The following is a 14,059-nucleotide window of genomic DNA, read 5'->3' as shown; positions in this document are numbered from 1 at the left end:
AATGAAACTTTTAAAATTGGGTTTTCTTTCTCCATAATGAATACCCTCACTTTGAAGAAAACTGCACTTCTGAAGTATGTTCTACCCGCAATTCCCTGTGTGGAACTCCCACTGGTGGCCAGGGAAGATTAGCACAGTGAATTGACTGAGGACCGTTGTGACCTCATCCAAAGCCCATTTGAGTCAATGGAATAATTCCCACTGATTTCAGCAGACATTGGATTGGGCCCTACAAGGCTCAAAGAGATCATTCTAGAGAGTCGCTTCATAACTGTGGACCAAAAGCATTTGAAGGCAAAATTCTTCTCTGTGATCTGCACTGATATCTGCTTGCCCAGGCTGCAGATCAGACAATTCTGTATATTGTACACAGAACTCTCAGCGCCATCAATGATATGTGAAATGAGTGCATGACTTGCAAATGGCAATACCCCCTGAGGACATGTTACTCTCAGTGCCTCTTTCATATTTCTTTTTTGGTAAAAATACTCAAAGCCATATACGTTTGATTTAGACAGCACTCAGAATAAAGCCTTATTTACTGTAATGCTTGAAGGGTTATTTGTTTTATTTTGAAGATGTACATTAATACATTGTAGCTGGTTAAGGAAACATATCTTAGTGAATCCAGAGTTTTCGTTTACAGAACACTTTTTTGTTTTGGAAAACATACAGTTTAAATGTACTTTCTTTTTTAAAGTTTTCCTTGCCTTGGCTCATGCATATACAATATTACAAATATATCTGCTCAGACAAAGTTAACTATGGAACGGATCCAATACTAGAATAAGAGAAATGTAGGGGTTGGAAGGGACCTCATGGTCATCTAGTCCATCCCACCCTCCATGTAGAGGCAGGATTAAATATACCTTAAATATTCACTGAAACCAATGGACTCTTTGCATTGATGTCAATGGTCATCCAACTCAGCACTAAAATCATAGAAGGGTGTGTGTGTCTGATTAACTCCTTTTTTCCTTCAGAAATAGAGTGCATTAATTGTCTAAAGGCTTGTTTTAATCTTTATTTATCATGCTATTTGGGTCACTTCGTTGATATTTTTTGTACCATCCAGTCTTAAATTGTGAGTGACACAAATTAATTACATAAGCCCTTAACATGGGTGTAGTTTGGAAGGGAACAGGGGGCGTTGCCCCCCCCAAACTGCAAGCCTTGAGCCAGTGTGAAATTTGTGCCCTCCTCCATGGAGCCCCATTGGACTGACTGGTGCTGACTCCCCAGATATAGAAATCAAGTTATGCCTAGGCTTACTAAAGCAAATCTCCCACTGAGTTTAGTAGAAGCTTTGTTTTAGCACTGCCAGACCAGGCTCACAGAAGTTTTGGAAAAATAGGGCAACCTACAGTTACTGTAACTACAAGAACAACAAGGAGTCTGGTAGCACCTTAAAGACTAACAGATTTATTTGGGCATAAACTTTTGTGGGTAAAAAACCCACTTCTTCAGATGCATGGAGTAGAATTACAGTTATGCCCAAATAAGTCTGCTAGTCTTTAAGGTGCCACCGGACTCCTTGTTGTTTTTGTGGCTACAGACTAACACAGCTACCCCATGATACTTGTAACTACAAGGTAGCTCCATGTTAAGTATACCAAAACTTGCTTAAGCACTGCTTCATTGTCTATTGATAACTATGCACTTAACTCAGATCACTGGTGTATAACATAGAACAAATAAGGAACTTTGGAAAAATATATATTCCAGGTGTGAAATTTTCGCCCCATTGATTTTGTTGGCAAAACTCCGAGGTATTTAGTTTCTGTGTGGTAAAATCTGTGAATCGGAATCAAAACTTCCCTTGCCTTTAATAGAATCTACACACATGAAAAGGTCTGCAAGATCAGGCCCTTAAAGTCTTGCTGTTCCTGAAAAGATTAGTATCTATGGTTGGATGACCAGATGTCCTGATTTTATAGGTACAGTCCCAATTTTGGGGGCTTTTTCTTATATAGGCACCTATTACCCCCACCCCTGGTTCCGATTTTTTAGACTTGCTGTCTGGTCACCCTAATCCAGGGGTCAACAACCTTTCAGAAGTGGTGTGCTGAGTCTTCATTTAGTCACTCTAATTTAAGGTTTCACGTGCCAGTAATACATTTTAACGTTTTTAGGTCTCTTTCTATAAGTCTATAATATTTAATTAAACGATTGTTGTATGTAAAGTAAATAAGGTTTTTAAAATGTTTAAGAAGCTTAATTTAAAATTAAATTAAAATGCAGAGCCCCCCGGACTGGTGGCCAGGACCCGAGCAGTGTGAGTGCCACTGAAAATCAGCTCGTGCGCCGCTTTCGGCACATGTGCCATAGGTTGCCTACCCCTGCCCTAATCTATGGGTCCAGTATTCCAAATTCCAGTGTGTCTATATTCTAGTTTGTCAGCATATAAGACCTTCTTATACAAAATATGTTGAATGACCTTTCCAAATCTGAAGTGAAATGTTACATGTATCTAGATTGATTTTTCCACTCTAGCCTTTACTTCATGTGTTTGAGTACACAGGTATAAATCCCTTGATAAATTAATGAATTGGAGATATTTCTAATTTTTTTGTAAAGTCTAAGACAGTGCAAGATTTGTCTGTGTTTTTATTATAATGTAATTAATTCATTTAAAATATAATTACTGTTGAAATTTCACTTTCTTCACATACCTAAAGGGGAAAACCCCAGTCTATTTTATGTGATTGTTGTCTTTCCAATGATGATAGAGAATTGAGTATAGCTATGACCACAAGTTAACATGACCTTACCCAAACAGTGTGCTGGTCTTAGAATCAGTCCTTACTAGTGGAATTATAGAAGCTTGGATGGCCAACAGTATCCAAAGAAGATAATTGCAACTTTATCAGGCTGTGCTCAAGTAAGTGCTGTCACTGCCTGAATCTGGTGATAAATTGCATTGATCATGTAGGTTACAGAACCCCTATCAGTATCAAAGAAAATACATTATGTTTTGACAGTGGTGCCTCCTTTGCCAGCTTCTGGGAGTGTTGTACTGCACTACTTTGAATGGCTTATTTAATAAATGTTTGCAAATTTTAATGCAGAACATTATTATTATCAATGTAAAAACATTTTGAACATTTTAGAACATTTAATTTTAAAGAGCAACTTCAACTAGGTAACAGTTCTTAACAACAACCATGCCAATATTATCGATATTTGTTTGTGGAAAGGCTTTGCTAACTACACCAATCACACAAGAGCATCACATTAAGTATTATGTGATCAGTTACTGTGAGTTTGGCAGGAGCAGTGAAGGGAAGAGTCTAGGGGTGAAATCCATGCTTGAAGTCAATGGGAGTTTTCCATGTTTGTTTGTTTATTAAGGTCCTATTCCTTCCTACCCTTGGGTTCATTAGCATTGTTATGCTTGTGTAAGGAGTTCTAGATTAAGCCCAAAATCCTAGTATTTAATTTGATAGTATATTATTGATCTTGCCACACAGGACTAGTAGTACTCAGGACACAGCTATGTGTGGTTAAAATATTATGTGATGCTACAACTGTAGACCTGGCTTGACATAATTTCTTGCCTCATTTCTTAGTGGGCATAATTGGGATGGTGAATGGAAGGTTAAGTTGTAAATATGGGCTTGACAAACAGTACGCTGGAGGGAGAATGACTGTGCTAGGTAAGATAAGCAGCAGCACCTGGATCTAGGGACTATGAATAAAATAAACCCGGAATGTAAAGATCAGGTTCCATGTGAACAGCATGCTGTACAGGGATTGTTTCCTGCAAAGTAACCAAGCCAGTTCTAAAAGGTGTGGTGTAATGTATAGCAAATGCAGTGTAATATGTTAATAAAGGAAGAGATTGTTGTGTAACTTTGGATGTGTGGTATGCCCTAAACCTACCCCCGGTGCTTGAGTCTGATGAACTCAGCATAGCTTTGCTGTATGCCAAATAAAGGAACCTGAGTGACGAAATTTAGAGTCGAACTGAGGGTATGTCTACACTACGAAATTAGTTCGAATTTATAGAAGCCGGTTTTATTGAAATCGGTTGTATACAGCCGATTGTGTGTGTCCACACATAAAATGCTCTAGGTGCTCTAGTCGGCGGACTAGTCCACAGTACGAGGCTAGCGTTGACTTCCGGAGCATTGCACTATGGGTAGCTATCCCACAGCTATCCCACAGTTCCCGCAGTCTCCGCCGCCCCTTGGAATTCTGGGTTGAGATCCCAATGCCCGGATGATGCAAAACAGTGTCGCGGGCGGTACATGTCGTCAGGCCCCTCCCCACCCCGTCACAGCAATGGCAGACAATAGATTCGCGCCTTTTTACCTGGGTTACCTGTGCAGACAACATGGAGCCTGCTCAGCTCAGCTGAGCTCACCGTCACCATATGTCCTCTGGGTGCCGGCAGCCGTGGGACTGCATTGCTACACAGCAGCAGCTGCTAACTGCCTTTTGGTGGTAGACGGTGCAGTAGACTGGTAGCCTTCATCGGCGATCTGGGTGCTAGCAGCCGTGGGGCTTGCCTTTTGGCAGTAGATGGTGTATTATGACTGTTAACCGTCCTATTACAAGTTGGGTCATCGCACATTAGCAGAGTCTTCCCCGAGCACCCGATCGTGCAATAGGCCTGAAGACCATCGTCATACACTAACTGCCAAGCGCCTAGTATTTGCTGCCAAGCACCCAGAAAGATGCCGAGGGCTATCAGTCACGCTGCACCGTCGTCTTAAGATGTAAAAAATAGATTTGCTCTGTATTCATTTGCTTCCCCCTCCCTCCGTCAAATCAACGGCCTGCTAAACCCAGGGTTTTCAGTTTAATCTTTGGGGGGACCATTCTGTGTGACAGTTGTTTGTGTTTCTCCCTGATGCACAGCCACCGTTCTTGATTTTAATTCCCTGTACCTGTACGCCATGTCATCACTCGGCCCGCCCTCCCTCCTTCCCCTAGTCCGTCAGATACTACTTTCGCGCCTTTTCTTTGAATTCTGGGTTGAGATCCCAATGCCCGGATGATGCAAAACAGTGTCGTGGGCGGTTCTGGGTACATGTCGTCAGGCCCCTCCCCCCTCGTCACAGCAACGGCAGACAATAGATTCGCGCCTTTTTACCTGGGTTACCTGTGCAGACAACATACCACGGCAAGCATGGAGCCCGCTCAGCTCAGCTGAGCTCACCGTCACCATATGTCCTCTGGGTGCCGGCAGACGTGGGACTGCATTGCTACACAGCAGCAGCTGCTAACTGCCTTTTGGCGGTAGACGGTGTAGCATGAGTGATAGCCGTGGGGCTGGCAGCCGTAGGGCTGCATTGCACCAGCCCCTTGCCCTTTGGTAGGCGATGGTATATTATGATTGGTACCCATCGTCGTCGTACTGGAGTGGCTGTCAATCATGGCCACCTGGGCAGACATGCTACTGTTTCGATGATGATGGCTACCAATCGTAATATACTATTTTCTGCCAATTGCCCAGTATTGTCTGCTAAGCACCCAGAAGAGGCCGAGGGCGATGCTGGGTGCTGGCGGACGTGGGGCTGGCAGACGTGGGGCTGCATTGCTACACAGCAGCAGCCCCTTGCCTTTTGGCAGACGATGGTATATTATGACTGGTATCCATCATCATCATACTGGAGAGGCTATCACTCATGCTGCACCGTCGGCTGCCAGCTTAAGATGTAAAAAATAGATTTGTTCTGTATTCATTTGCTTCCCCTTCCTCCGTGAAATCAATGGCCTGCTAAGCCCAGGGTTTTCAGTTTAATCTTTGGGGGGACCATTCTGTGTGACAGTTGTTTGTGTTTCTCCCTGATGCACAGCCACCTTTCTTGATTTTAATTCCCTGTTCCTGTACCTGTACGCCATGTCATCACTCGGCCCTCCCTCCCTCCTGCCCTCCCTCCTTCTCCTGGTCCATCAGATACTACTTTCGCGCCTTTTTTCTGACCAGGCGCCATAGCTAGCACTGGGATCATGGAGCCCGCTCAGATCACCGCGGCAATTATGAGCACTATGAACACCATGCGCATTGTCCTGGAGTATATGCAGAGCCAGGACATGCCAAGGCGAAACCCCGACCACCCGAGGAGGCGATTGCAGCGCGGCGAAGAGAGTGATGAGGAAATTGACATGGACATAGACCTCTCACAAGGCACAGGCCCCAGCAATGTGGAAATCATGGTGTCACTGGGGCAGGTTCATGCCGTGGAACGCCGATTCTGGGCCCGGGAAACAAGCACAGACTGGTGGGATCGCATCGTGCTGCAGGTATGGGACGATTCCCAGTGGCTGCGAAACTTTCGCATGCGTAAGGGCACTTTCATGGAACTTTGTGACTTGTTTTCCCCTGCCCTGAAACGCCAGGATACCAAGATGAGAGCAGCCCTCACAGTTGAGAAGCGAGTGGCGATAGCCCTGTGGAAGCTTGCAACGCCAGACAGCTACCGGTCAGTCGGGAATCAATTTGGAGTGGGCAAATCTACGGTGAGGGCTGCTGTGATCCAATTTGCCAGGGCAATGAAAGACCTGGTGATATCAAGGGTAGTGACTCTGGGCAACGTGCAGTCAATAGTGGATGGTTTTGCTGAAATGGGATTCCCAAACTGTGGCAGGGCCATAGACGGAACCCATATCCCTATCTTGTCACCGGACCACCAAGCCACCGACTACGTAAACTGCAAGGGGTACTTTTCAATGCTGCTGCAAGCCCTGGTGGATCACAAGGGACGTTTCACCGACATCAACGTGGGATGGCCGGGAAAGGTACATGATGCTCGCGTCTTCAGGAACTCTGCTCTGTTTCGAAAGCTGGAGGAAGGGACTTTCTTCCCGGACCAGAAAGTGACCGTTGGGGATGTTGAAATGCCTATCATGATCCTTGGGGACCCAGCCTACCCCTTAATGCCATGGCTCATGAAGCCGTACACAGGCAGCCTGGACAGGAGTCAGGACCTGTTCAACTACAGGCTGAGCAAGTGCCGAATGGTGGTGGAATGTGCATTTGGACGTTTAAAAGCGCACTGGCGCAGCTTACTGACTCGCTCAGACCTCAGCAAAAAGAATATCCCCATTGTTATTGCTGCTTGCTGTGCGCTCCACAATATCTGTGAGAGTAAGGGGGAGACATTTATGGCGGGGTGGGAGGTTGAGGCAACTCGCCTGGCCGCTGATTACGCGCAGCTAGACACCAGGGCGGTTAGAGGAGCACAGCAGGGCGCGGTGCGCATCAGAGAAGCTTTGAAAACGAGTTTTGTGACTGGCCAGGCAACTGTGTGAAACCTCTGTTTGTTTCTCCTTGATGAACCTTCCAAACCCCCCCCCGACCCGGTTCACTCTACTTCCCTGTAAACCAACCACCCCACCCCACCCTCCCCTCCCGCTTGCAGAGGCAATAAAGTCATTGTTTTTTCACATTCATGCATTCTTTATTAGTTCCTCACAGAAGTAGGGGGATAATTGCCAAGGTAGCCTGGGATGGGTGGGGGAGGAGGGATGGAAAAGGACACACTGCATTTTAAAACTTTAACTCTTATTGAAGGCCAGCCTTCTGATGCTTGGGCGATCATCTGGGGTGGAGTGACTGGGTGGACGGAGGCCCCCCCACCGTGTTCTTGGGCGTCTGGGTGAGGAGGCTATGGAACTTGGGGAGGAGGTCTGTTGGTTACACAGGGGCTGTAGCGGCGGTCTCTGCTCCTGCTGCCTTTCCTGCAACTCAACCATACGCTCGAGCGTATCAGTTTGATGCTCCAGCAGACGGAGCATTGCCTCTTGCTGTCTGTCTGCAAGCTGACGCCACCTATCGTCTTCAGCCCGCCACTTGCTCTTTTCATCCCGCCATTCAGCCCGCCACCTCTCCTCTCGTTCATATTGTGCTTTTCTCATCTCCGACATTGACTGCCTCCACGCATTCTGCTGTGCTCTATCAGCGTGGGAGGACATCTGCAGCTCTGTGAACATATCGTCCCTCGTCCTACGTTTTCTCTTTCTAATGTTCACTAGCCTCTGCGAAGGAGAAACATTTGCAGCTGGTGGAGGAGAAGGGAGAGGTGGTTAAAAAAGACACATTTTAGAGAACAATGGGTACACTCTTTCATTACAAGGTCGCATATTTCGGCTTGCAGGCAGCCATGGTAGGCCACAGTGTTTTGGCTTTTTTAACCTTCTTAACATGCGGGAAAGGTTGCAAACAGCAGCGCATTTCCCATATCAAGGATGAATTGGGTTGTCCATTTAAAATGGGGTTTCAATGTAAAGCCAGGGACTGCGGTTTCCCGGTTAACATGCGGCACAAACAAGTAAACCACCCCCCCCCCCACACACACACGATTCTCTGGGATGATCACTTCACCCCTCCCCTCCACCGCGTGGTTAACAGCGGGGAACATTTCTGTTCAGAAGAGCAGGAACGGGCGCCTCTGAATGTTCCCTTAATAAAATCACCCCATTTCAACCAGGTGACCGTGAATGATATCACTCTCCTGAGGATAACAAAGAGAGATAAGGAATGGATGTTGTCTGCATGCCAGCAAACACCGGGACCATACGCTGCCATGCTTTGTTATGCAAAGATTCCAGACTATGTGCTACTGGCCTGGCGTGGTAAAGTGTCCTACCATGGCGGACGGGATAAGGCAGCCCTCCTCAGAAACCTTTTGCAAACGCTTTGGGAGTACATAAAGGAGAGCTTTCTGGAGATGTCCCTGGAGGATTTCCGCTCCATCCCCATACACGTTAACAGACTTTTCCAGTAGATGTACTGCCCGCGATTGCCAGGGCAAATTAATCATTAAACACGCTTGCTTTTAAACCATGTGTAATGTTTACAAATATTTACAAAGGTACACTCACCAGAGGTCTCCTGTGTGCCCTGAGGGTCTTGGGTGAGTTCGGGGGTTACTGGTTCCAGGTCCAGGGTCACAAACATATCCTGGCTGTTGGGGAAACCGGTTTCTCCGCTTCCTTGCTGCTATGAGCTACCTACAGTACCTCCATCCTCATCTTCCTCGTTCCCCGAACCGTCTTCCCTGTGTGTTTCTCCAGTGAGAGAGTCATAGCACACGGTTGGGGTAGTGGTGGCTGCACCCCCTAGGATCGCATGCAGCTCCGCGTAGTAGCGGCAAGTTTGCGGCTCTGCCCCGGACCTTCCGTTTGCTTCTCTGGCTTTGTGGTAAGCTTGCCGTAGCTCCTTAATTTTCACGCGGCACTGCTGTGTGTCCCTGTTATGGCCTCGGTCCTTCATGGCCTTGGAGATCTTTTCTAATACTTTTCCATTTCTTTTACTGCTACGGAGTTCAGCTATCACTGCTTCATCTCCCCATATGGCGAGCAGATCCCATATCTCCCATTCGGTCCATGCTGGAGCTCTTTTGCGATCCTGGGACTCCATCATGGTTACCTGTGCTGATGAGCTCGGCGTGGTCACCTGTGCTCTCCACGCTGAGCAAACAGGAAATGAAATTCAAACCTTCGCAGGTCTTTTCCTGTCTACCTGGTCAGTGCATCTGAGTTGAGAGTGCTGTCCAGAGCGGTCACAATGAAGCACTGTGGGATAGCTCCTGGAGGCCAATAACGTCGAATTCCGTCCACACTACCCCAATTCCGACCCGCAAAGGCCGGTTTTATCGCTAATCCCCTCGTCAGAGGTGGTGTAAAGAAACCGGTTTAAAGGACCCTTTAAGTTGAAAGAAAGGGCTTCGTCGTGTGGACGTGTCCAGGCTTAATTCGATTTAACGCTGCTAAAGTCGACCTAAACCCGTAGTGTAGACCAGGCCTGAGTGTTTTGGATTTCAGAGAACTGGATGAAGTGCTCTCCCAGAACAAGACGAGATGTTCTGGATAAGCCGAATGGAAAAGGTTTTGGAGGGAGTTCCAACAACAACTTTATTAATTTTAAACAACAAATTGGAATTAAAAGGGAAATCATATCAACCACCCACTATTCAGCACATAACTATCCAGTGCATATTTTCTATACCCGGCCCCACACCTGCTAGAAGAGGGCCCCGTAAGCCATATAAAGAAGGAAATCTGTCAAACTACCTCTGTCCTTTATCAAGGGATATATTCCTGCAGCTGCATTCCCTGGCTATGCCTTTCTCATGTGAGGGTTACAGTTATGGATAAGGGGAGCCTCAATCCCCATTCAGCTTTGAGACTCCCAGTTGCCTTGCATAACATACCACACCCAACGCCTTCTTTGGGTCATCAGTTTGCTAACCAGGCATTGGAAAGGGCACAATGCACAGTGGATACCTGCAAAAGTTGAGACATAAACATGCATAACTAGGACTAGGTTAGGACTATAACAGGGTTTAAAAGAGACCTAGATAAATTAATGGAGGTTAAGTCCATTAATGGTTATTAGCCAGGATGGGTAAGGAATCATGTCCCTAGCCTCTGTTTGTCAGAGGGTGGAGATGGATGGCAGGCGAGAGATCACTTGATCATTGCCTGTTAGGTTCACTTCCTCTGGGGCACCTGGCATTGGCCACTGTTGGCAGACAGGATGCTGGGCTGGATGGACCCTTGGTCTGACCCAGTATGGCCGTTCTTATGTTCTTAAACCATGATCTTCTGGTTGCTGAGATGAAGCTGCAAAAGCACACTGCAATTTTGGCATCATGGAAAAAATTCCTTCCTAACACCAAAATGCCATTGAACTCAACACTGGGGGAAAATCCAGCACTAAACATACAGCTACTAACTAAATCACAGGGTGAAGGGAACAGTGGATGTCAGATATGGCAGTCAGTTTAGGAGAACAAAGAAATCCCTGAAATGAATGAAGTCCACTTCTATGGCTCTTGGGGGGCTCTTGGGGGGTCTCATTCATTTCAGGGAATCAGAGGCAGCTGAACATTCACACAGCTCCTCCCCCACCACAAGGTATACAAGAATGTAAAGCAAAGTGGGAAAACCTCCAGATCTTCTCCATCCTTGACCAAAGTCCCCCTAATGTCTGGCTGACCAGCTCACACTCCCATCCCTTCAAGCAAGGTGAGTGGTATTTGTTGCCCTCTATAGTTCAAAATAACATTTTTGCCAAGATCTCAGTTTTATATTCTCATGTTAAGATATAACGTGTATATTTCCATGGTTTTCATTTCCACTTCATTTCTTGGAAGAGTGGACTTTATCTCCGCTTTACACTACTCATCACCATGGTATCTGAGCACCTTACTAATCACTAGGATGCCTTGTATTTACTCTACTATTTTGGCTTGTGCTCTTCCTACTCACAGGCTGTGGGCCTGCTACTCTTGAAGTGAACTTCAGGGGGAGCAGGATCATGCTCTTTATTGCTTCCTTTATTCTTTTATGACTTTTCTCAGTGCAGCAAGTCTCCATGAGAGTTTCCACATTCATAGCTGTTTCGCTCCCCTCCCCCCCTCATACACACCCAGTTTGTACATAGTAGTATAAAGCATATACTTACCAACATGATGGAAAAGAAACACCAGCTTTATAGCTGGAAAATGTTTGAGGTGAGCATGTGGCTAGTTTTGAGCATGGTCGTTAGAACAATTGCCTTTCCCATCCAGTGCTCAGTATTGACAAATACAGAACAGGCTGATATGCATCTAATACTTCTGTTCCTTCTTAAAACAGAAAATCAGATCTTGATTTCCTTGCATTTATGCCCATTCAACAATGGATATTTTGGAGCGGTAGGTTTTGAGTGTTGAAGAGTGTTTCAATGTAGCTTTTTCTCTCTGCGTTTCTTAGCTGTTTCTTAACTAATTCTACTCTGATTTTTAAAGAAGGAGTCAGGGACCACATCAACTATCTTAGCTGGCTTCAATAAAGAGTATTCGGAATTCAAAATAAACTGTCCCACAGGGTATGCCTGCTAACAAATTTCCACTAATTGACATCAAACTGGTTAATTTCCATATAATAAGTGTTGACTGATTCAAGGGTTTGACTCAACTGACTAAGACTTTCCTTGCAATGCTCACATACAGGCAACCTGTTTGGAACACAGAGTGCAATATGTAAGGTCTTGCCAAATTTCAGAGATGCTGGGACTTGGAACAGTGTTTTTAATCTTTAGCTCTTTTGGCTACTAATTATGTGGCAGAGGCATAAACTGGGTTTTGCAAATCATTATTTCCATTAGAAAGGTGTTGGAAGCTATTCCGCTGAGGATTTCCCTCCTATTTATGCAGCTGTTACTCCCATGGGAGGAGGCCATTGCGGTCCTGGCTGAAGCATGGGCTTCTGTTCTGTTTCCACAGCACTTGGAAGAAAAACAAAATAGGACTAATGAAAAACACACACGGGAAATGCTTTATTATTTCATCATCCTCACCTACTGAGATCTGGCACCACTCTGTGTTTAGGAAGAACTTCTCCCGCCCTCTCTCTCTCTATCTGAGTATGGTTATAGAAGGCTGACACTCTGTCATTTCCTGTCAGATCATTTCAGAGGAATTTGCTCTTATTTCCTCCTGGCCTCATCCTGGCCTCAGCATTGGCCACATGCCCCAACACCCATGCTGTGTTTACTTAACCACATGGAGCACTGGGCAGGCTATGCTAGAAATTCTGGGGCACCACACACCCACATTAGTGAGACATTGGAAAACTTACCCTTCTATTCTGGAAGAATTTACATTTCTGTAAGGAAAACACCCAGGGTCCAAAACAAACTTATCCAGAGTTTAGTCAGACTCTGTGTTGGTGGATTTTAACTTCTGACAAAAAGGTCATTCAACCAAAATCAGACTTGGTTGGATTTTAGGCATATCAACAAACCTCCCCTGGAAATGCATCTTTTTCTTGATAGCTTTAGCCAGTCAAACATGGATAATATGTTTAATGTATCTATACATCTTTGAGTTCAAACTGCATTACAGACCAATTAATCAGACCATTTTAAAATCCAAATAAAATTAGATATTTAAATAGATAGAAATTAAATTGTGTAGAAATAGTTGAAACACCCAACAAATGTGTGAAAGTAAATCAACTGGCAACAGGACATTTATACTTGACACGTGACGTTTTTCAGTGCTTAAAGTAGTCACAGTTGGATGCCTTTAAAAAATAGACTTAAGTTACTAATCATCTTCATACTAAGATTTATGGCAAGGGAGAAAAAAAGGTAAATTATCTGACTGAGGAGTCATATCTTCCTTCCCTGGCAGCACAGGGTTTGTTTTAATGCTGTTAGGAAAAGTCCAATTAAAATAATTTCTGTCAGAAAGCTAGGAGATATGTAGCTCCAGCCCCAGTTCAATGGTCTTGAGCTGGAATGACAAATCTTTCCTTAATTGGCACTTAATAGAGTTGTGTGGGATTGGTAGTTTTCCGGGATAAAAGAAGATAGGAAATAGAAAACAGTGGGAATTAGATTAATAAATACTTCCCTCTGAAGTAGTTAAATCAGCAACCATGATTTTGGGCATCGTTTATGAAATAATAGGTAACTAACGCATTTTATGAGATCTTTTAAATGGCACTTAAACACAAACACCTATCTTCAATGGAGAAAGAGAAACTAATGCCTGCCATTCCATTTGCAACTAATTTTGTTCATCCAGCCTGTTGTGAGAGTCTCAATCATTGCACACCTAAGAGATTCAGTACTCTGATTGCCCGGAGCACTGTGGACTTTCTAGTGGATCTGTGGCCCCTGTTGAGACCAGAAAAAAAATAGTTGTTCTATTGATATCATTTTTAGATTAATTTATTTTGCTTTATCACTGTTACTAAAATTTATTTAAACATAATAGATCCAAAAAAGAAAATAGCATACAACATTTCCATTGGCACAGTATAGGTTTTTCAAATACAATTAGATATCAACAGAATTTTTAGGATTCATCGGTGGTCGTAAATATTTAAAAATGGAAGTTATTAGAAAAAGCCTTGATTGCCAACATAAGAATATACCCTAAATTCTAATAGTATCAGAGGCTCGTCTCTGTGTGTTTGAATGTTTGCTATCAATTTAATATGACTGCATCATTATACATATACAGGCCCAGATTCTGCCATCTTTAGTACTTATCAATAAAACTTCCTGTTTAAATTAATGGGTCCGCTACAGGAGTAAAGTGCAACTCAACGT

This window comes from Trachemys scripta, chromosome 11 (genome assembly GCF_013100865.1).
Source record: "Trachemys scripta elegans isolate TJP31775 chromosome 11, CAS_Tse_1.0, whole genome shotgun sequence".
In the NCBI taxonomy this organism is placed as follows: domain Eukaryota; kingdom Metazoa; phylum Chordata; order Testudines; family Emydidae; genus Trachemys; species Trachemys scripta.
This window is presented reverse-complemented; position numbering follows the sequence as displayed.